Below are 23,474 nucleotides of genomic sequence, written 5' to 3' on the forward strand. Positions count from 1 at the left end.
GGGTCTCGTGGTGGGAGCCCTAGCTGATTGCCGGTCCCACCCTTTCTTCAATTCCGCACAGATACCACGATGGATGGAGCTATCGACCCTGCAGCAGTTGCCCTTGTGGCACTGGTGGCAGTCCAGGTGGCCGGACACCAGGAAAGGCAGCAACAGTGTCAACGCAGGCTCAAGGAGGCAGCCCATGTGCAGGGGCCCGCCCCGCACGCAGCCACCCAACAGGACAGGGAGAGACTCAGAGGGGGGATGCAGGCCATGACGCAATATGTACAGGCATCGAACAGATGATGGACAGCATGTCCCGCAGGACGCTCCGTCTCAACATGGAGATGGTGCGGCACCTGTGCCATGTGCGGACTTGGCACCACATTGAGGAGGAGGATACCCACTCCTGGTGGCCAAGAAAGTCACCGCAGCCCTGAACTTTTATGCATTGTGATCATTCCAGGGCTTGAGCAGTGACTTGTGCAGCAATTCCCTAGCCACAGCCCACAAGTGCATCTGCAATGTCACGAATGCCCTGTTTTCCCGGGCTGGTAACTACATAAACCTCGATATGGACCAAGTCCATCAGGATTCTCCACCATCACCAGGATTCTCCAAGTCCAGAGGCAATAGATGACACGCATGTTGCCTTGCGCGCACTGGGGCATAGAGAACGCCATATATTAACAGGAAGGGGTTCCACTGCCTCAACTTCCAACCTGCATGTGACCATCAGCTCAAGGTCATTCATGTGTGCACTCATTTCTCCGGAGGTGTGCCCAGCAGCTACATCCTGGGGCAGTCGGAGATCCCCGGCATCTTTCAGGGACACCCCAGGATGATGGGTTGCCTCTTCGAGAATAAGGGGTACCTGCTGAGGTCCTGGCTGATGATGCCAGTACAGTGGCTCGAGGCCGCGGCAGAGACATGATATAACAAGGTCCATGTGGCCACCCAGGCTGTCATTGAGTGATGCATCAGACTGCTCAGAATGCGGTTTGATGCCTGGACCACTCCAGTGGTTCACTGCAGTACACCCCTCCGGTGGGTCTCCCTCTTTGTGCTGGTCTGTGCCCTTCAACACCTGGCACAGCAGTAGGGTGAAATGCTGGAAGAGGAGGAGGTGGAGGGAAATGCAGCCTCATCTGAGGAGTATGTGACCAGAACAGCGAGCGGAAGCTTGTGGAAGGGACCGGGGAGGACCCGGAGGAGGAGCCGGGTTGGGGGAGGACAAACCGCGATGGTGGCGGTAAGGGTCCGGCATGTCTGAAAGATCAGGGAGGCGTCATCCTTGTATGCTTCTCAATGGACCCGGCTTCATCCATCATCGCACTCTTCACCCTACCCTCGGACCCCCCCCCCCCCCCCCCCCCCCCCCCGACCCCCCACCACATCCCCCCCATCACCCTCCATCCCACCCGTCACTGACTACCCCATTCCTGCATCCCGCCTGTCCCACCCATCCCCCCTCCCCCCACCATTCCTGACCCTCCCTGAGCCCCCCGCCACTCTGTTCCACCCTGTTCCACCCTCTCTGGGTATATACAACATCAGTCCAGAGTGATGAGCCTGGGCTGACACTGTAAGTGGGTCAATATACAAGGCTGTAGAGTGAGGATAACCCGCAGTGAGGTGAGCTCTGGTGCTCTTTAGCCAATGCCAAAGTCTGACTCCTGTCTGTCTACTGCCAGTGCGCTCACACACATCCTCTGCACCGGGTCCGCTTCAGGGCTCCTCCACATGTTCCACTGCGCACAAGGGGCAGGGGCTTTGAGGGGTGGTGAAGGGGAGCAATGGGGGGTGGGAGTAGGGTCGGCCCACCATACGGAATAATGTGATAGAGGCATCGCGTGATCGTTCAACACCCTTTTGCCGCTAACTACTGATAGTGCCCTCCTTCACCCCAAATGTCCACTCAGAGATACACAACTTTCTTAAATTGACGTGCTCTGCCGCTACGCCCAGGATGCACATTAGAAGTGGAGAAAGCCTGCTGCCTTCCATGCTCCGTGGTCATAGATGTCCCGGCGGACATCCTCTGGGGGACCTGGTGCTGGAGGGCCCCAGCTGAATTGCCAGTAGCACTGGCTTCACCTTGCCACACTGTTCTGACCATTGACATTGCGACGTGCCACTGGCAGGTTGGGAGGGATTTGGTTGAGGTGGAGACCGCTGTCGTCTCCCGGGTGGAAGTTACCGGGCCAGCTTCCAGCGTTACCTCCTCCCGCAACGGTGCCCATGAGGCCCTGGGGGTCACCATGGGACTGAGGGGCAGTTGGAGTGAGCTCCAGTGGCCCCTGAGTCATCCGGCCCAGCCGCCTCCAATACCTGCGCCATGGTGTCAATGCCCTCAAAGATACTCTTTTGTGACTGGAACATGCTCTGCAGTGCCTAGGTGATGTCCATCGGTGTCTCGCACATGCTCTGCAGTGCCTGGGTGATGTCCATCGGTGTCTCGCACATGCCCTGCAGTGCCTGGGTGATGTTCACCTGTGTCTGGGACACGGCCTCCAGAACTGAGACATGCTGTCGAAGCCCTCAGCAGTGGTTGCCACTGACTGAGCCACACCTTGGACTCCACCCCTCATGGCGCTGACATCGTGCTGCAGGTCGTCCACCACAGTTGCCACCCTAGCAGTGTTGGCCCCGGTGCCATGCATTGCTGGACCATCCTGTACCCTTAGTCTTTAGGACTCATCCAATACTTCTGCACACCCCAGAGGGTTGCTGACATCCCCTCCTGAATCTCAGCTGAGTCCTGGGGTCTGTCAGACCTCCAACTGCTGAGTCCCTTGGATGTTTCTGCCTCCACCTGATATGCATCTGCAACTGCGTGGTGCTCACCAGATTGTGCCCCGGAAGCCTGTCCACGGATGTTACCCACTGAGATGTGAGTCGCTGCGCTGGTGGAATGTTTGGGTAATTGCTATGACACATCGAAGTTGGCCTCCGCGAAGTTGTCCTCCAAGGTTGTCTCTTGGGTAACAGCGGGTTGGTTAGCTGAGGGGGCGGCACCCTGAATGGCCCGGCCCCATCAGGTGGAGATTCTGAGACAGGAAGGACATGTTCTCAGTGAGAGGGAAGGGTCATTCCACCCGACATGCATGACTTACCTGAGACAGGTCATCTGGGTGAGGGTGGACAGTGAGTCCTCACCGCCTCAGTTACGCAGGCCAACCTCTCCGTCCGTGACTGCTCTATTCTCAGTCAGCCCTGTGATTTGCAGGGCCTGTTCTTTGTGGGGAGTAAGGACCCTTAGGTCCGGCACTCTGTCACCCGTCAAGGCTCTGTCCCACCAATTATGTGCCAGCTTCTACTGCAGAGACAGAGAGAGGGCATTACTTGATGCACCGGGGAAGGTCAGCGTCAGATGGCATATGTGGGCTCTGCTGCCGGGCATGGATCAGTAGTGATGTCAGGTGCTAGGGCATGTTGGGGCACAAGTGTGGTGTTGCGCAAGGCATGTGTGTGTGTGTGTGTGTGTGTGTGGTGCTAGCTATTGACTTAATGTGGGGTGGGGGGGGGGAGAGGCCAGGGTGCTGTCGACGGGACCGGTGCCAGGAGACAAGTGTCAGCTTGCCTGTGTGTACTGTTAGAGATCGTTTGTTTTCTCGCACTGTGTGGTGGTCCTCCTGGTCAGTCAGCCTGCACTGACGGTTGCTGCCACTGCCTCCCGAATATCATTGGCGACCCTGTGGCTGACTCCCTCAGGGGAACACGATGTCTCGTCTCACATCCACAGCGTCCAGCATCCTGGTCAGGTCGACATTCCCAAAGCGTAGTGCTGTTTTCCATTGTGGCATGGCTGGGTGCAGTCCGGAACGTGTTCAGGGTTTGCGTTTATGTACGGCTCCTCCTCGCTAATGGGAGCCAGCGAGCATGGACCTGAGCAAATCGGCGAATGAGATGACGAATTTCCACCGAGGAGCTCACGGGGAAAGTTTCCTGCACTAAGAATCGTTCGATAGAGGTGAGGAGTTCGTCAAACAACCGTTGAGAAAGAGCACATGGGAAACCCCGCTCGCTACAGCATTTCAAACTTGTCCTGTTCAATCGTGCCCCTGATCTTTCAGCAGAAACAATATTGTGAATCTTCACTGCTCTGTCTTCAAGACAAGCATATTCTTCATTAGAAATGAAGACCAAAACAGTACTTTAGCTCTGGTCTCACCAAACTCCTGTATTGCCTAGAACTGACCTGTTTTCTCTCTCCTTCCTCCTCTAGCAGTTTCTCCAATACCTTTCCTCAGGTTAATTACTTTCGGTTTCTCACTTTTATTGGCCCCTAAGTTGCCCTCTAAGTTTGGTATGTAATTTGTCTCTTCTACCCTGAAGACAGGTGTAGAATATTTGTTCAGTGGCTCAGTCATTTCCTAATTCTTCCTGATAACTTCACTTGTCTCTACCTCTAAAGGAACAATATTTAAGAATCCTAAGAACATAACAAAAAGGAGCAGGAGTAGACCATTCAGCCCTTCGAAATTGCTCCACCGTTCAATGAAAATTATGGATGATTAGGTACTTCAACACCATTTTCCTGCACTATCCCCATATCCCTTAATGCTTTTATATACATATTGCTACATGTAGCTATGATTGCTACATGTAGCAATCTATCAATCACAGTTTTGAACATGTGTTTACTTTAGTTACTCTACTTTTTATATCCCTGCCCAAGATCTTACAACCCGTTTTTAAAATCTGGCTAGTTTACTCATATTCTATTTATTTTTTTCAATGTTATTAATTTTTTGTTCATCTTTACTGGTATCTAAAAAACCCCAATCCTCAGGCTTAATATTATGATATCCAACATTATAACGCTCTTTTTCAAATCTAACATTATTGTTAATTTCCCATCAGGGATAGCTCTTTCTTGTTGTTTAATGAAATGTATATTTGTTGAACATGTTGAATTATTTCATTAAATATTTCGTACTGTACTGTATATTTATTATCATACCTTTTAATCTCTTCACCCAATCAATCTTAGCTAGCTGCTCTCTTATACCAACAGAATTGGCTTTATTTAAAATGGACATTCTTATTTGAGACTGGCGTATGTTATTTTCAAACTTAAATATAGAATTCAGGTGTATTATGAACACTTGTTCCCAACTTATCTTTCACTATAAGATTACTAATTAACCATGCTTCATTGCACAATGCTGGATCTAAAATAGTTTGATTCCTTGCTAATTCCGCAATGGATTATTCCAGTAAGCTGGCCAGAGAAGAGACCACCAGCTAATAGAACATAGAGTGCAGAAGGAGGCCATTCGGCCCATCGAGTCTTCACCGCCCCACTTAAGCCGTCACTTCCACCCTATCCCCATAACCCAATAACCCTTCCTAACCTTTTTGGACACTAAGGGCAATTTTATCATGGCCAATCCACCTAACCTGCACATCTTTGGACTGTGGGAGGAAACCGGAGCACCCGGAGGAAACCAACGCATCCACAGGGAGAACGTGCAGACTTCGCACAGACAGTGACCCAGCGGTGAATCGAACCTGGGACCCTGGTGCTGCAAAGCCACCTGTGCTACCGTGCTGTTCACTCAATCTCTAATTTAACTCAGATGATCCACAGTATTTGCTAAATTTTCTGTCACCAGCATCCCTTCAGTACCTGATCCATTTGGCTGTTCTTGGGCAAAGGATCTGAGCAGACTGTTAGATTTTGGACCTTTGTAACTGAGTATTCATTCATTATCAATAAACAGCATTTTGGGCAATGATAATTGGATAGTTATTAGGAGTGAGAACCCTCACATTTCCCTTGCTTAGCACAGGGAGACTGATTCTGATTGTAACACCTTGACGATTGCCTGCTGGGGTTGGCCAATCATCATAAGATGTTTCCTGGGCCCGATGCCACTCAAAACTATTCCAAAAATTCATCTTCAAGTTTTCCTCTGAGAGCAGAAGCCAAGTTCTAAGAATGAATAAGTGAAATCTGAAATATTTTTTCATATGAGATGAGCCTTTAAAATAAATAATGCAGAGTCCACCCCCCCCCCCCCACAGCCCCCCCCCCCCTAATATTGGGATGGATTCCTGCAGCGAATGGGAAATGACAATGTGCTCTCTGTGAGGCAGCTGTAAAGAGTGAATGACAGAACATTCTTTGAATTTCCATGTTTGTAAAATCACAGTTGAGCATTCATATTGCAAAATTGTAAGATTCTTAAAAGCAAATAAATGTTGTGCTAAATCTTTGCCAATTACTGGTTGGGCTCCAGCTGGAGTATTGTGGGCACCATTGTATTGGAAAGATGTGATAGCTCAGGAGAGGATGCAAAGCACATTTACCAGCATGAAATCAATGGGATCAATTATGTAGTTAGACTAGAGAAGGTAAAAATTGTTCTTCGAGCAAAGAAGATCCAATAGGAGATTTTTATAGAGTAAGGAGAAACAGTTTTCGCTGGTGGGAAGGACAGTAACCAGAGGGACAGATCTAAGAAAGGTGCTCGAAGCAGATTTAGTTATAACTTCCAAAATTAATTTAATATATTCGTGAATGGGTAAAAATGCAGAATGCAGGGAAAGAGCAAAGGAGTGGAATTAATTGGAAACCTTTCTCAAAAGGTCAGCAAATATAATAGGCTGATTGGCCTCCTTTTGTGCTGTAAAATTCTATGATTTATTGTCAGTGGTTTGACATGAGAATCATAGAATCATAGAATTTACAGTGCAGAAGGAGGCTATTCGGCCCATTGAGTCTGCACCGTCCCTTACAAAGAGCACCCGACTCCAGCCCATATAGCTACCCTATCCCGATAACCCGCACTTAACCTTTTTGGACACTAAGGGCAATTTAGCATGGCCAATCTACCTAACCTGCACATCTTTGGACTGTGGGAGGAAACCGGAGCACCCGGGGGAAACCCACGCAGGCACGGGGAGAAAGTGTAGACTCCGCACAGGCAGTGACCCAGTGGAAATTGAACCTGGGACCCTGGAGTTGTTAAACAACTGTGCTAACCACTATGCTACCATGCTGACAATATTATAACAAGTACAGTGGGCAGTATGTGATTACTTCAAGAAAGTGCTACAAAGGTCGGGCTAATTCAACAACACAGAAACTGTGGAATACATTTATCTTTTTCAATATGCTTGCTTGCCACAGGAAATTATGCAGTTTGAATTGCTTAAAATAGCGACATAATTTGATTACTGTTACTAATTGTAGCAGTTCTACCCTGTCAAAAAATGTAGTGGAAATGCACAGTGTCACAAGGGACTGTGTGCATTAATGTCCTTTTGGTACTGTAGTTCTGCTTTGAGTTACGTTACTCTTAAGTAAAGTTTAGCAACGTAGTGATGCATTTTTTTATTCACCCCAGGCACAAATCCTGATATGGTCCTCTCACCAAATCTCACCAGAGGGCCATAACGCGACTTGCGCTGGGAAGATCTCGATTCAAGATCTTCCCCGCCGGTGACGTAATCAGATGCACACTCAGAAAGGGTATGGAACTGATTACCATGAACTTGCATTGATTTTAATATCATTAAATGGCTTTACGCCAGAGCTTCCAGCCCCGTGGAATGTTCCTCACCTTGGCGGTGTGATGTCACACTAGCGCAAATCACTGCTAGTTTTTGGAAATTGTAGACCAGTCGTGATGATCACGCCAGGGAGTGCGAAGGTGCTTTGAGGTCCCGGAGATGAGGGCCGAAGCTCGGCATTGTCTCCAGCACCCTGGCAGTCTGAGGGGGCACTGCCGGGGGATAACCCTTTTGTATTGGGGAGGGAGGCTTCCCCTTATATGTCGTGATTGGCGAGGGGTGCGTTGTGGGAGGGAGGGTGCACGTCAGTGAATGTGCAGGTGGGGGAGAAGAGGGACAGTGCCCACAAATATTTTGACCCAAAGATTCAGGGGGTGGGTTCTCCATGGCCATGGGGGGTGGGGGGGGACTGGGATGGAATTCATTTTATTTACAGATCGGGACGCCCTTTAAGCGTGGTGCCCCGCTCTCTTTGGAATCGGGCTTTCTGGCTTTATCATGCACCCTCCCACCAGGCATAAACCATGCATCCACCCCCCAACAATTCTTTTTGGCAATGTGTCGGAAACACTGATCAGAAAACTGTCATGTGTACACACAGGTTTTCAGTCAGAACCTGACACTTTGCTATTTTGTTTGGAACGTTCCATCCTGTATCCGTTAACAGTACACGTTTTCTTATTTTGTAATTCATGAGTTTGGAACTCGATTGCATTAGAATTGCCATGGCAATTTTGATCAAAATTGTTACAACAGTCACAAAGGATTGTAGAAATTTAAGCACAATTTCTAAATAGCAGGCCGGAGGCAGGCCCTGCACAAAAGACGAATTACCATTGGGAGTTTCCATCAGTTGCACTTGTTTGCAGGCCCTCAAGGAAGCTCTAAAAGAATAATGACATGAGTTTATAAAGGTTTTTAAAGATGACCGTTTGTTTCAATTTACGAAGAAAATAGCTAATATCCTCCAATTTAACTATCTGGCATGTCTCTCTTGTGGGGACTATGAAGTGGATTCAATTTGAATTATTTTATGGAGCAGGGAAGGAGCTGGATTAGGGGTTCGCTCCTGTCCACACTCTGAGTTCTGGCTTTGTAACTCTGAAAAAGTAATAAAAACAAATAGAGTTTTAAAGTTATTTTCAGTCATTTAAAATTGGGTTACTCAGAGGTGGGCAATTGCTGCTGTGATGAAAAGTGCTTATATTTTCAACTGTTTCAATCAAACTTCACCAAGTTCCCACTTTTAAACTTAAATAAATGCTTGCTATAACTTATTTTAAAAATTATAATTTTAATATGTTGCCTGATTGTGCTGACTTGTGGGATATTTTGGGCAGGATTCTCGGGTTGGCGACTCCGAAATTGCGTTTGGCGATTGGCCGGAGAATCAACGATCGCGGCGAAATCGGGAACGGTACAGCTTTTGCGATGCTCTGCCCCCTCCTAGAGTATGCTGCACACCGTATTGATAGCCTCAGGATATTGCCTGAGGCCCTCCCACCCCGATGCTCCGCCCCTGACGGCCGAGTTCCTGTTGGCATGGGTCTCTCATGCTATTATTTGTCGTGAACTCGGCGTGGCCACTGCGGACTGAGCCCAGCGACGCCACAGTCGGGAGAGAACCGATATCCGCAGGCAGGGAAGACTTTGGCAGGGGCTGGGGGCACTGTTGGGGGTGGTCTGGGGGTCACGACCTGGCCAATGGGGAGCACTATTTGGCAGCCGGGGTCAGCGCACGGCCGGCGCAATATTGCATGGCACGGCCGCTGCAGGCTGCTGCCGTGCGTATGCACGGCCACGGACCCGACAATTCTTTGGCATATTGACAGCTAGAGTCGGGTGCTCTACACTGAGACCTGCTAGCCCCCCACTAAATTTTTGGTCGTAAAACGCCAGATAGCCTGAAAATTGGAGAATCGGCCCCTTGTGTTTGGCATTATGTAAATGAGTTTGATTGAAAACTTAAGGAAACATTACTGATCAGAATGGAGCCAATTTTGGGCACCATTCATGTTGCAATCACTAATTATACTCAAAGCTGGGTACTCCGATCTGATTTATTTTAACACTTTCAGAATTCTACCCTTATTTCAGAAACAGAGCAGCCTGTTTTTTTTTCACAACGTCAGATATAATCACTTCACCGTGCATAACCCTGCACAGTTTCCATCTTCTTCTGTCTCTAAGCTGTCAACTATAATGAAATTTATTAACCAGCAAGAATGTGTGGCTGACCTTTCTAATAGAACACTTGACATTCACTTGTAAATGCCATATAGTATTATAGTTATGAATTGGGAGTCCTTTCAGAATTACCTTTGGCTGGCATGCAGAATCAAACATAATGATTGTGAAAATTAATTAACAAAAGCAACAGTTGGAGGAATGCCATTTATTGTGCCATCCTCTGAAGTATAAACCCAATTGAATGCACAATACAACAATTTCAAGCAATGTAACATTAATAGACATTGAATAGAGGAATCAGATAGAATGATAAACAAGAGGGATAGCTCTTCAGTCAGCATCAGTTTCCTGACTACAGACTGTGGGTTGATTTTGTTTAGAAGGAGGTAGTGCAGATTCAGTATTGTTCATGCCAAGAATGCAGTAAGGTTGATATTCATATCAAAAAGATAAATCTATAAACACTGAAGATCTGCAATTGAAATAACGGGTCAATCAGCACTCAGTTATAGCGAACATTTAGACCTCAAACACTTTCAAATGCTGTGTGACCTGTTCTATATTCCCGGCTTGTTATTTGATAGAAGGTCATTGTGTTACAATGGAGCGTATTAATAGCATCTGACATGTACCGACTGTCCACATTTTATGCAGTTCGTATTTGGGTCAGCTGCCTGTTTGCCCGCTTTTATTAATCAGATATCAATTTTCCCACCAATCCTCTGCAGACTCACCCATCTGCCCTTAGTTCAAAAGTCACATTACGGAAACAACCTGCATACATGATTCTTGTGCTTGGCGAGTAAAGACGAGTAGTTTTAATGGTTTGCTTAGTTAATGTGACAAGACTTTGGTCTAAATGTATCTTTAACAAACACCTGATTGCTATCCAGCGAGCTCGCCCCCTTCCCCCAAACTGCAGCGTGATAAAAAGGCTGGAGGAAGTGGTAACAAATGTATTGGGACCATTGTTCTGAGATCCTCCAGGAAGTCCACCAATTAACGAATAAACTATCACCAAAAGGTGTCTTCTCGTACCTTTCTGAGAGAAAGTGAGTGTCGCTACATATAATTTAGCTGCAATTTTGTACAAAATCAGTTCCACCTACTTTTTTATAATAAGAATTGACTGAAGTGTGAATATGTTCAGTTTAATCTGAGCATTCTAATCACTGCACTTGTGGAATTGGCAGTAATTGGCAGTAATTGAGAGTAACTAGGAAGTTGGTTCAAAATGGTAATGCATTTTACTTAGAAAGAAATCATTGTGAGTCCTCTTTCTTGAATTCTATTCCCCAGCACACTTGCAATCCATGGTGTGAATCATTGGTCTGATTGTGTGTGAGTCAAGCAGCCAGTTGTGTTCTGTAGGCATGAAAGCTGTTTATTTATGTGGTTGTGGTGGATGTCGTTTTGTCCCTGCAAAGTAACTTGGAAGGCAGCTTGCTCCTTTCCTGTCAGAGCTGCAGGTATCTGTGGGGTAATCTGAGGAGTGATATTATCAAACATTGTGAATCCCAGGCTGACAATACAAAATACAGGTCCAAGGGTCCATTCCTGAAAACTGTGTCTTTTAGATCCCTTTAAATTTCTCACACACTCTTTTCCATTTTCACCATTATTATACTTCCTATATTTGGCTAAATCTATGTGTATAGCTACACTAAGAAGATAGGAACCAAGCTTCAACTCCTGATTGAAAGACAGTGTAACGTCAGTGGGGCAGCTGCACTGTCCATCCAAGACTGTATCAAGAGGCCAGAACCATTCTTTGGTTTAAGTCAGATTTGACGACTGCCAAGAAGCTGTGGGTGCTAAACAGCCACTTCACTGCAGCTGGTGGATTGTGGGTGTGGTAGTATGACTAGGGAGATTACGGTACCCTAGAACCAAGCTGCCATTGGTGCAGAATACTCGCTGCCCATTGGCCCAGGCAAGTCATGTGCCTCTCTGCCAATTGGCTGAGGCTAGTCATGTGACTCCCCGCCGATTGGCTGAGAGGTAGGTAGCTCCGCCTACGAGGTGGGGTATAAGAACCCGTACCGGCTGGCAGTCGGCCTTTCTCTGTACGTCTACTGCCGGGCACACATCTAGTGTATTAAAGCCTGTTGTTTGGAATTACCTCTCGCCTCGTATCCAATTGATGGTGCATCAGTGGGCAAGGGAGAAACTGAGGCCTCTTTCTATTCTGAAATTGTGCACCATGCTGAACAGAATAGTTCTCTGATACCCCACTCTTATGGTGGAATTTAGTACCATTCCCTGTTGAAGGAGGGCATTTAAGCAGACAGGGGGCCAATGCACCAATTAAATCTGTGGCCCGAAGACCAATTTACGACCTTCACGCTCCTCTGTCAATTGAGGCCATTAAGTCGCCAATTAATATCCACTGAATGGCCTCAGCCTGTCACTGCTGGTATTCAGTCAGCAACAGGTGGGGAACTTGCCATGCAGGAAGTCCAAAAATCAAACCTGATATGTTTGCTTACGGGCTTCAGGGTGGGGGTACCTTGTTTATACACATGCAGGGAGTGACTCAGTTTGAGGGACCTAGTATCAGAAAGGGGTGGGCACCCTGAAACCGAATCCCAATAGTTAGCTGTTGACCTTTTCTCCCTGCGACATCCCTCCCACCATCACTGACCTTTGGCCTTAGTTGTGTGTAGTACCAACAGCAGTCGTTGCCTCCCTCATAGTGCAGCTAAGCAATAAAGAGCTGCCTACCTCTATTTGTGCATGAGCTCTTGGCATGCAGGACTTGTGCCCTCAACCAGCCTCTTGTATCGCAGATAAGCTCTTCCACTGTCCAGCCCAAAGAAAGGCGGCACAAGGTAAAGAAGGCAAATAGTATGTTGGCCTTCAGAGCAAGGGGATTTGATTACAGGAGGAGGGGGTCATGCTGAAATTATACAGGGCCTTGGTGAGGCCACACCTGGAATATTATGTGCAGTTTTGGTCTCTTTATCTGAGAAAGGATGTTCTTGCTCTAGTGGAAGTGCAGAGAAGGTTTATCAAGCTGATTCCTGGGTTGGCAGGACTGATGTATGAGGAGAGATTGAGTCGGTTAGGATTGACTGAAATTCAGACAAGTGAGGGGAAATCTCATAGAAACCTATAAAATTCTAACAAGACTAGACAGGGTAGATACAAGAAGGATGTTCCAGACAGTGAAGGTTTCCAGAACCAGGGGTTACAGTCTAAGGATACAGGTAGACGGTTTAAGACAGAGATGAGGAGAAATTCCTTCACTCAGAGAGTGGCAGCCTATAGAATTCGCTACTACAGCTAGTAGTTGAGACCAAAACATTTGTTTTTAAGGAGCAGTTAAATATAGCTCTTGGGGGAAAGGGGATCAAAGGATTTGGAGTGGAAAGATAGATCAGGTGATTGAGTTGGATGATAAGCCATTATCATAATGAAGATGGAGAAGGCTTGAAGGGCCAAATGGCCTCCACCTGCTCCTATTTTCTATATTTCTTGCCAGCTCTCTAGTCAATGGGTGAGGCACCCTTCACCTCCATATTACACTGCCCTCAGACATACGTTTTCCTGACTAATCCGGAGCATCGCATCTCGTAGATTACCTGAGAATTCCAGGTGATTGGCCAATGAATATCTTTGTTCCGATACACAATTCGTGATAATTTTGTTCTACTTTCCTATAGGTTTGTTGTAATGATGTCATCAATCTGTCTTGTCATGGAGATAATAGCTTACTTTTGTTAAATAATAATAGTTAATGGGGATGCCCAATTTGAAATGCAGTCGTAGCGTATCTCATGTGGCAAATAGAAAACAACAGCGTGAGAAAGTCCGAAGTTTGCAGCCTAGGGGGTGGTTAGCTGATGGCTTCAATGGCCAGGGCACCCGACCATTGCGGCCGGTATGGGTGTTGACATGTGGTGCAGGGTAGGGGTCCGGCCAGGTTATGGGAGTTAGTGCCAGGGACACAGTGCTGCCTACACTCTGGCTGCCCTGAGGAGTTTGTGCAGTTTTTTACGGCGCTGCTGTCTGGTTCAGACTGTGTTGCCCACTGCACCAACGCGCCTGCCACCTGCGCTCGGGCACGGCGAATGATGATGGCTGGCAGTCTCCTTCCCGGCCCTGGTACAGGTTATCTGCCTCTCCTCCACCATGTCCTAGAGGGTCTCCAGCTCGGCATCGGTAAACCTCAGGGCTGCTCTCCTCACTGCCATTTTGTTAGCTGGGGTGGTGTGTGTGGTGAGTGAAGTGTGTATATGTGGCTGCAGCTTGTGAGCCTTCTGAGTGTCAGTCGTGGAACCGGCGAATCCAGCATCGTTTCTCATTGGATACGCTAACCCCTCAATAGGAACAGAAGTGGTCCAGGTGTGGCACCAGTTTTTCTGTCGTGAAAGTCCACGAATTCTGCGCCGGTATCAATACATAGGGCTGGATTCTCCGCTTTTGAGGCTATGTCCGGAGTATGTGTCTATTTTTAGGACCAAAATGTCAGCGCCGCCGCCAAATTGATGCTCCACCCGATGGGGGGCTGGCAGTCGCGCCACATAAAGTGGCTTTACCTGCAGATACGGATGGAGAATTGCCGGGTCTGTGGCCGCGCATACACATGTGCACGGCGGCGACCTGCAGCAGTTGCGCGTATAAAATGGCGCCGTCCATGCACAGACCTGTCCAGCCAGACAGTGTCCTCCTGTGACCCCCGTGCCCTCCTGGACGACCACCCCCCACCAGTCCCCCAGCCCCCGCTGAAGCCCCCCCCGGCCTGCGGAACGGCTCCTCCCCCCCCACCCCCCCCCCCCCCCCAACTGAGGCTGTGCTGGACTCAGTCCGCAGCTGCCACGCGAGGTCCCCAGAAACAGTGAGCACATGTGTCCCACACCATCGGGAAGTTGGCCCATTGGGGACGGAGCATCAGAGAGGCCTCAGGGTACGTCCTGAGGCTCTTCCAACTGCGTGTGGCTTACTCAGCGATGACGCTGTTTTTGAGGGGGCGGAGCAGATGAAAAACGACACAGCCCCATGATTTTGCATTAAGACGGATTCTCTAGCCAATCGCCAAATACGATTTTGGCGTCGGCAATCGGAGAATCCAGCCCTTAGTCTCAGAAATGGAGAATCCCGCCCTGGCTCTTTTGCAACAAGAATGGGGTGTGGAATAGCTGTAGAGTTATTCTGAGAGCAGGGCACTCCTTTCAAAGGATCCAGCCTTGCTGTTGCCTTCGGGTCCCACACAACGTTATTTTCTGCGCAAATCACCCCGATGCTAAATAATTTTGGGTGTGGGTGAATTGTGATTTGGATAGAGCTGAACCACAGGGCAGGAATCACACCTTGTTTCCTATCGGAGACCGCACTTCGAAATATATTGAGAGGATTGTGCCCATAGATTCAAAATGGGAGAATGCCACCCCATGATTTTAAAATGCACCTTTATGATGATGTCTTTGACCTCCAGATTTTCAGTAATTTCCACCATTTCCTGCTAGCTGTAGGCCTGTCTCTTTTGTCAAGCGCTTTGAAATATTCTTTTTGTCTGAAGAGTGCATTGTTACTTATTCGTTTGGTAAGGCAACTGGGAAAATATGGAATTCCTTGGATCTATGAAGGACAGGTGGAAAGCACCTGGTTTGAAATCATATTACATGGTCCTTATAAAATAAGGCATCATCTGCCTCATCATGAGAAACAGCTAGAGAAAGCACTACTGTACAATTTGGGCCGCACCATGAATATGTTGCATCCTGCCTTTATTTCTGGGATTCAGCAGTAATGGAACAAAATTTAACTTGTCCGAAAAAAGCCAGCTCTATAGAAAGGCTGGGACATGTACTCCCAACTCCGTGAGATGCTACCTCCCTGGTTACTCATTAGTTACAAGGAACTTTGGAGGCTGGAACAAGTGAAGCCACGTGCACCAGTCAGTCGATTAAAAACATGGGCCTTCCTGGAGCACACCTCTTCTCCTGCCCCCTCAGCAAAGCAATTTTGTCTTGTTAAGAATTCATTTAAATGTGCCCCTCTTCACCCCATACAGTCAAGACCATTTGAGAATTATTTCCGCTGGGGACTCTGGCACACCCAGACATGGCAGTAAACAGCTAATTTGCTAGTCTCGGAGGGAAGGTGGATCTTCTGTATGTCTCCCTTTGGCTACTCATCATGGACATTCCCCAATCTTGCATGTTTTTTTGGAGGGAGCACCGGGATTGCCAGCACTTTTGCTCGATTATTGGTATATCAGGCCGTGCGATTGTAATATCAATGTAATGCAATTTTACTTTGTATCAGTGTGCAGTTAAAATGTAAACAAAATCTGACCCTTGAATCAGAGCCTGAACTCAGACTGGATAGAGAAGAAAATACGGTGCGGTATAAAACAGACAGCCAATCCTCTGGCACCTGATGGTAACAGTAAGAATTCATCCCCATTGTTTGTCATTGGTATGAGCGGAGGTTACCTCATAGCAGCACTGACCTTCTGTATCATATCATACATCATATAATTTACAGTGCAGAAAGAGGCCATTTGGCCCATCAAGTCTGCACTGGCCCTTGGAAAGAGCACCCTACTTAAGGCCCATGCCTCCATCCTGTCCCCATGATCCCTGTAACCCAGGAACCCAGTAACCCCACCTAACATTTTTGGACACTAAGGGCAATTTTGCATGGCCAATCCACCTAACCTGCACATCTTTGGACTGTGGGATGAGGAAGCCCACGCAGACACAGGGAGAACGAGTAGACTCCGCACAGACAGTGACCCAAGACGGGAATCGAACCTGGGACCCTGGAGCTGTGAAGTAATTGTGCTAACCACTGTGCTATCGTGCTGCCCATGCTTGCTATTGCAAACATGTTGCTGCCAAGCCTTCTACGATTTTGCGAATCGGACACCGATTGGCAAGGACATCCAGCAAGAAGGGAATGAATGCTCTGCAGCTAAATTTGTTCTTAAAATAGAAAACACTGGATCATTGGGAGTGATTATTAGTCAGCAATCACATCTGAGATTTCAAATTACACCATAAACAAAGTAAATGAAATCTCATCAATTTATAATTGTTATTCTGGGATGAAAATAATGACTAGAAATTATTCTCAAGAGTTTTTCTGTAATTACGTAGATCCTAATGATCGTGGGAAAAATTTACTTTGCTGTTCACATTTTTTTCCTGGTAGTTGAGAGAAAGAGATCATCAGGCAATATGTATATATTATCAATGCTTGACATTGTGAGAATTGCAATGAGCCAATTATTATTTAAAACAAGGAATATGAGCAGGAATAGACCAAATGCCCCATAGAGTCTCCTCAGCCATTTAATATGATCATGATTGATCTTGGGCTTGAGCACCACATTCTCGCCTTGCTTTTTTAATTCATTTACGGAACATGAGCGTCGCCAACATTTATTGCTCATGCTTCACTGCCCTCCATTTAAACGCATCTGAGAGTCATCACATTGTTGTTGGTCTGGAATCACGGTCGGGATTCTCCACTACCCGGCGGGGCGGGGGGTCACGGCGGGCCGGAGTGGCGTGAACCACTCCGGCGTCGGGCCTCCCCAAAGGTGCCGAATTCTCCGCACCTTTAGGGGCTAGGCCTGTGCCGGAGGGGCTCCCGCTCCGCCGGCCGGTGCGAACAGCCTTTGGCGCCCCGCCAGCCGGGGCCAAAAGGCCTTCGCCGGCTGGCGGAAATCCGCGCATGTGCCGGTGCGTCAGCGGCTGCTGATGTCATACCGGCGCATGCGCAGCGGAGGTCAGGTTCTCTTCCGCCCCCGCCATGGTGAAGGCCATGGCGGGGCGCAAGAAAAAGAGTGCACCCACGGTGTGGGCCAGGCCACCGTGGGGGCACCCCCCAAGGCCAGATCGCCCTGCGCCCCCCCCAGGACACCAACGTCTGCCTGCGCCGCCAATTCTGCCAGCACCAGACGTTCTTTAATTCCCGCCGGTGGGAACGGAGGCAGAGATTTCCAAAGCTTTGCAACCCTTTACAACACTGGACACTAATGTGAATATTCATGTAAGCAAATAAACACAGCATTATTTCTTCCACCATAAAGGATATGTCCCTAACGCCCCTCGAATCAACCATATGAGTACCAACCATGAGGTGAGCCAGTACATTTAGCATTCTTACTCAAGTAGTCACAATACATAATGATGATGTGTACATGGATGAAGTGAAACTAAAAAAGCGTTGATGGGATTATGGGCATCATTGGCTGGGCCAACATTTTTTGTTCTCCCCTTATTGTCACACACACAATTTACAGTGCAGAAGGAGGCCATTCGGCCCATCGAGTCTGCACCAGCTCTTGGAAAGAGCACCCTACCCAAGGTCAATACCTCCACCCTATCCCCATAACCCAGTAACCCCACCTAACACTGATGGCAATTTTGGACACTATGGGCAATTTATCATGGCCAATCCACCTAACCTGCACATCTTTGGACTGTGGGAGGAAACTGGAGCACCCGGAGGAAACCCACGCATACACGGGGAGGATGTGCAGACTCCGCACAGACAGTGACCCAAGCCGGAATCGAACCTGGGACCCTGGAGCTGTGAAGCATTTGTGCTATCCACAATGCTACTGTGCTGCCCATTAATTACCGAGTGGCTTGTTAGGCCCTTTCAGAGGGTAATGAGATTCAACACATTGCCGTGGGTCTTGCCGTGGATCTGGAGTCGCCTGTAGGCCAAACCAGGTAAGGATGGCAGATTTCTTTCCTAAATGACATTAGTGAACCAGATGGGTCTTTACAACAATCACCAATGGTTTCATGGCCATCATTAGGCTTTTAATCACAAAATTTTTATTGAATTCAAATTTCAACATCTGGTGTGGTGGGATTCGAACCTGGGTCACTGGAGGAATAGCCTGGGTGCCAGGATCATTAGTCCAGTGACAATATCACTACACCCTTGCCCTTAAATTTGAAAATCACCTGTTGGAACCTTTATGCACTCAAGTCTTAAGTTAATGTAATTAACATTAAGCATTGTAGTTGGACAGTTGCGGCCATGATGCAGAGCCTCTTTGTTTGACCAGGTGGCTCCTTCAGAACCCTCCTACACCTGCTGCATTGTCAGCTGATTGAAGGTTTCAATTATGAAAAGCTTTACCTGCCACTAAATCACACATGTTTTCCATGGTGTCACTTTGAATTTTAATTGTAATCGTATTGGAAATGAGAGAATATAGCATTCAGATTTGATTATGTCATAAGAAAAAAACATGTTGTTGACAAAGTCCCAGGCAGTATTCCAAGCCCAGTACAATTGTTGCAAGGTTTTTTTTATTTTGAACTACAGTTCCCTTGTAATAATGGGCAACATGCTATTTACATTTCTAACTGCTGACTGTGCCTGCATGCGAGCTTTCTGTTTTCCTTGTGTGAGTACACCCTGTGGTGTTCTTTGTGTTGCTTATTTAGAATGGTTGGTGTAGTGTTCCACAAAGACCACAGTATAGCTTTTACTTAAATCTATGATTTTATTTACACGACTAAACTGGGATTCAACACTTAGCCCTTTAGAATACAGAATTGATCAATAACATCTATCTACACTCATCTACTGCTAATCTCACTACTGGTATAAACTATAATCTAACCTTCCCACACTAACTGCTCTTATGACCTTCACTAGCTGTCTCCTGCTTACACTCCTCCCCTAAGGTCTAGCATCATTGCTTTACATAGTAGTATCTGCAGCTCCCTCTAGGGCTATTCATGGTACTACATTAACCCTTGTAATGCTGATAGTTGTGATAATACAACATTCCCTCTTCTTTATAAAAAAATATTATTACAGTGGTTGTGATATTTTCTTTAACCCTGACTTGTAGGCATTTTGCTGTCTAAATAACTAGTAACTATCACAATCTTATTATCATACAGTACAGTATTTTTTGTAATGATAGTTATAATATAATATAATATAATAATCTTTATTGTCACAAGTAGGCTTACATTCACATTGCAATGAAGTTACTGTGAAAAACCCCGAGTCCCCACATTCCAGCGCCTGTTCGGGTACACAGAGGGAGAGTTCAGAATATCCAATTCACCTCATAGCAGTCTTTCGGGACTTGTGGGAGGAAACTTGAACACCCGGAGCAAACTCACGCAGACACAGGGAGAACGTGCAGACTCCACACAGACAGTCACCAAAACGGGAATCAAACTTGGGACCCTGGAGCTGTGAAGCAACAGTGCTACCCACTGTGCTACCATGCCACCCATCATTCTAAGTTACATGTAAATTCTATGATACTCACTTGTATGAGTATAGGTTAAATTACAATCACTAGTTCAGTCTCTTTGGAGGTCTTCTTCTTCTGGTCGAACGTCTCAATGGAATGTTCAAGGTGTTGGATTGCTCTGCCACATTTTCTAACTGTGACTGTACTAAACATGGATCTGGAAAGGCAATTTCCGTGAATATGTTGTCACATGGAACAATTTATCACGTTGAGATTGAATCTTGTTCTTGACATGTAGTTACACTCGTCTGTTTCTCCTGAACAGCAATCCCTGTTCTGCTCGTACTAAGTAGGATCTCGGTGCTACCTGTTTCAGAACTTCTGCAAGATTTGGCCAGCCACCTTCTGGATTCTGAATCCTCACAAAGTCTCCTTCGTGAAGCTCACCTAGAGGCTTGGTATGTCTATTGTAGACCTCTTGTTGCTTCTTTTTGTGTTTGTGATTCTTCCACATATCTTCTTATTATCAGTGTCTGGACTGATGAGTTGTGGCAAAGTGGTTCATTCTCTTCTCCCCATCAACATTTGAGCAGATGAGAGACCCATCGATAACAGTGTTGTTCGGTATACTAACAACGCTAATGACACGTCTTGACCGTCTTCACACGCTTTGCAGAATAAATTCTTAATTACCCCTACTCCTCTCTCTGCTTTCCCATTAGATTGTGGACAATGTGGACGAGATGTCACACGGTTGAAATGTTACTACTCTGCAAACTGTGTCCACTCCCAACTCGAGAATCACGGACCATTGTCAGAGACAATGTTAATCGGAATACTATGGTGTGCAAAAATCGATTTTGTAGCCTTTATCACTGATCTGGCAGTCGAATCTTTCAACAACATCACCTTTGGAAAGTTGGAGTGTTATGGGCCAGGGTTTATGACCCACAACTTTTAATCTGATCACAGAGTCCTTGTAATTCTCCAACACAGAAGCATTGGCTAACACAACCACCAGGCAGTCAAATGTCTGTTGACACTCTGCTGTCCGCTTAAATTTGCTACACTTTCTTTGCAAGTCCATCAGTGGAGCAAGCGCACTGCTAAAATTTGCACAAATGTTCGATGAAGTTCACTCATGCCAAGAAACTGCATTATTTCCCTCCGTGTCGAGGGTATTGGAACCTCCCCAATAATTTGTTTTCACATCCCGTGGGACCACTCGACCCTGTCCAATTGTATGACCAAGGAAAGTTTACTTGGGCTTTACCAAATTTACTTTTGGCTAGGTTTGTCACCAAACCCGCCTCCTGAAGTCAATCGAATAACTCCATCAGCTATTTTAAATGTTCTTTCCATGTCTGGCTGAAAATTACCAGATCGTCGATGTATACCGCACAATTGGGTCATCCTGAAATGACATTGTTAGTTAACCGTTGAAATGTGGCTGGGGTGTTTTTCATGCTAAATGGCATAACTTTGAATTGGATCTGGAGTCACAAAAGGTGAAATCTCCTTCGCCCTTTCGGATAGAGTTACCTGCCAGTAACCTTTATGTAAATCCAGTTTGGAAATAAAAGCAGATTGCCCCACTTTCTCAATGCAATCCTCCAAAAGTAGGATAGGATAAGAGTCCGTTCTTGTAACTGCATTAACCTTTCTATAGTCCACACACAACCGTTGGGTGCCATCTGGCTTTGGTACCATCACTATGAGTGAGCTCCATTGACTGCAACCCACTTCAATTATTTCCTTGTTAACCTGTGCCAATTTTAAAAGGTTAAGTTTACATGGACGCTGTTTAATTGGAACAGCATTTCCCACATCTACATTATGAATAGCCATTTTAATGCTTCCCAACTCATCTACACAAACTTGCCCATGTGATATCAATAACTCTTTCAGGTCGGTACGTTTTTCCTCTGGAAGGAACTCAACAATTTATTCAAAATTTTTAAGAACATCCTCATTTTCCAATTTAATTTGAGGTATGTCAAATTGAAAGTCATCTGGATTTTGTTCTTCACTTTAGTTAGAATCATTAAAACCTCCTCCATTTGCTCGCCTTCCCTTTCAAAGTACCTTTTAAGCATATTCACATGACACACTCGGTGAGTTTTCCTTCTATCTGGCGTTTGTACCACATAATTCACCTCACTTAATTTCCTTACAATCTGATAAGGTCCACCAAACCTTGCTTTTAAAGGTTCACCTGCCACTGATAACAATACGAAAGCTTTATCTCCACTGGTCAAACTACGAACTTTGGATTTCTTGTCCGCTACCCATTTCATCACATTTTGTGCAATTTGTAAATGCTGTCTCACAAATTCACCTGCTCTATTTAATCGTTCCCTAAGATTTGACACGTAATCCAATAATGTAATTTCTGATTTCACACTCATCAATTTTTCCTTAATCAATTTAAGTGGTCCTCTTACCTCATGACCCAAAATTAGTTCAAATGGACTGAATTTGGTTGACTCATTAGGTGCATCCCTAATTGCAAACAGTATGAATGGAATTCCTTTATCCCAATCCTCTGGATAATCTTGACATTAAGCCCTCAACATTGTCTTTAATATCTGATGCCACCTTTCTAACGCTCCCTGCGATTCTGAATGGTATGCAGTTGATTTAAATTGTTTTATTCCTAAGCTATCCATAACTTCTTTGAATAACCTTGAGGTAAAATTTGATCCTTGATCCGATTGTATTTCTGTGGGTAGTCCATAACTAGTAAAGAATTTAAGCAACTCCTCCACAAGATTTTTAGCTGTAATTTTATGTACTGGAATGACTTCTGGAAACCTAGTAGACACATCCTTTATCGTCAAAAGATATTGATTCCCACTTCTCGTTTTAGGAAGCGGTCCTATGCAATCAATTAAGACCCTTGTAAAAGATTCTCAAATGCTGGAATGGATATGAAGGGCACTGATTTTAACACTGCTTGAGGTTTTCCTAGCTTGACATGTGTGATACGATTGACAAAATGTAACTACCATCTTTATGTAGTCCAGGCCAATAAAAATGTTTTTGGATTTTATCGTGAGTTCCCTGGTACTTCATGTGCTACTCGCGACACTGCCTTTCTGTACCCTACCAGCAATACCACTTGATGAACTTCTGCCCACTTTTCATCCACCTGCATATGTAAAGGTCTCCATTTTCTTATCAAGACATCACTTTTATGGTAATAACATTCTGGTAAACACGCAGATTCGTCTTCCGTGTATGCTTTCTGATGCATCCGTTTTATTTCTATATCTTTTTTGTTGTAACTCCGCCAATTTTCCTGAACTAAAAATATCCACCCCATCCTCCACCTGTTCTCATTCTTTTTCAACCAGCTGATCAAAAATCGTTTTTGATAATTGCACTTCAACTTCATCCTCACTCTTTGATTTCTCCTCTTGTCTTAACCTGTGACCGTGTGACCTTGTTACTTCGCAATATGGAAAAATCCCAGGATATTTGTCCTTCAACACTTCAGTTGTCTGATTTTCCACTGGCTTATCAACCACAGTAGGCATCACTCCCACCTGCAATCCAGCTATACCATTACCCAAGATAAACTGTA

The 23,474-nt window shown here is 46.2% G+C and overlaps 1 protein-coding gene across 1 annotated transcript in view; it reads left to right on the forward strand.

Moving 5' to 3' along the window:
* LOC119962886 (zeta-sarcoglycan) overlaps nucleotides 1-23,474 on the forward strand; it is a 1,211,045-nt gene that overhangs the window by 415,887 nt on the left and 771,684 nt on the right. The gene's annotated exons all lie outside the window — the stretch shown is intronic.

Source organism: Scyliorhinus canicula, chromosome 3 (assembly GCF_902713615.1).
Source record: "Scyliorhinus canicula chromosome 3, sScyCan1.1, whole genome shotgun sequence".
In the NCBI taxonomy this organism is placed as follows: Eukaryota; Metazoa; Chordata; class Chondrichthyes; order Carcharhiniformes; family Scyliorhinidae; genus Scyliorhinus; species Scyliorhinus canicula.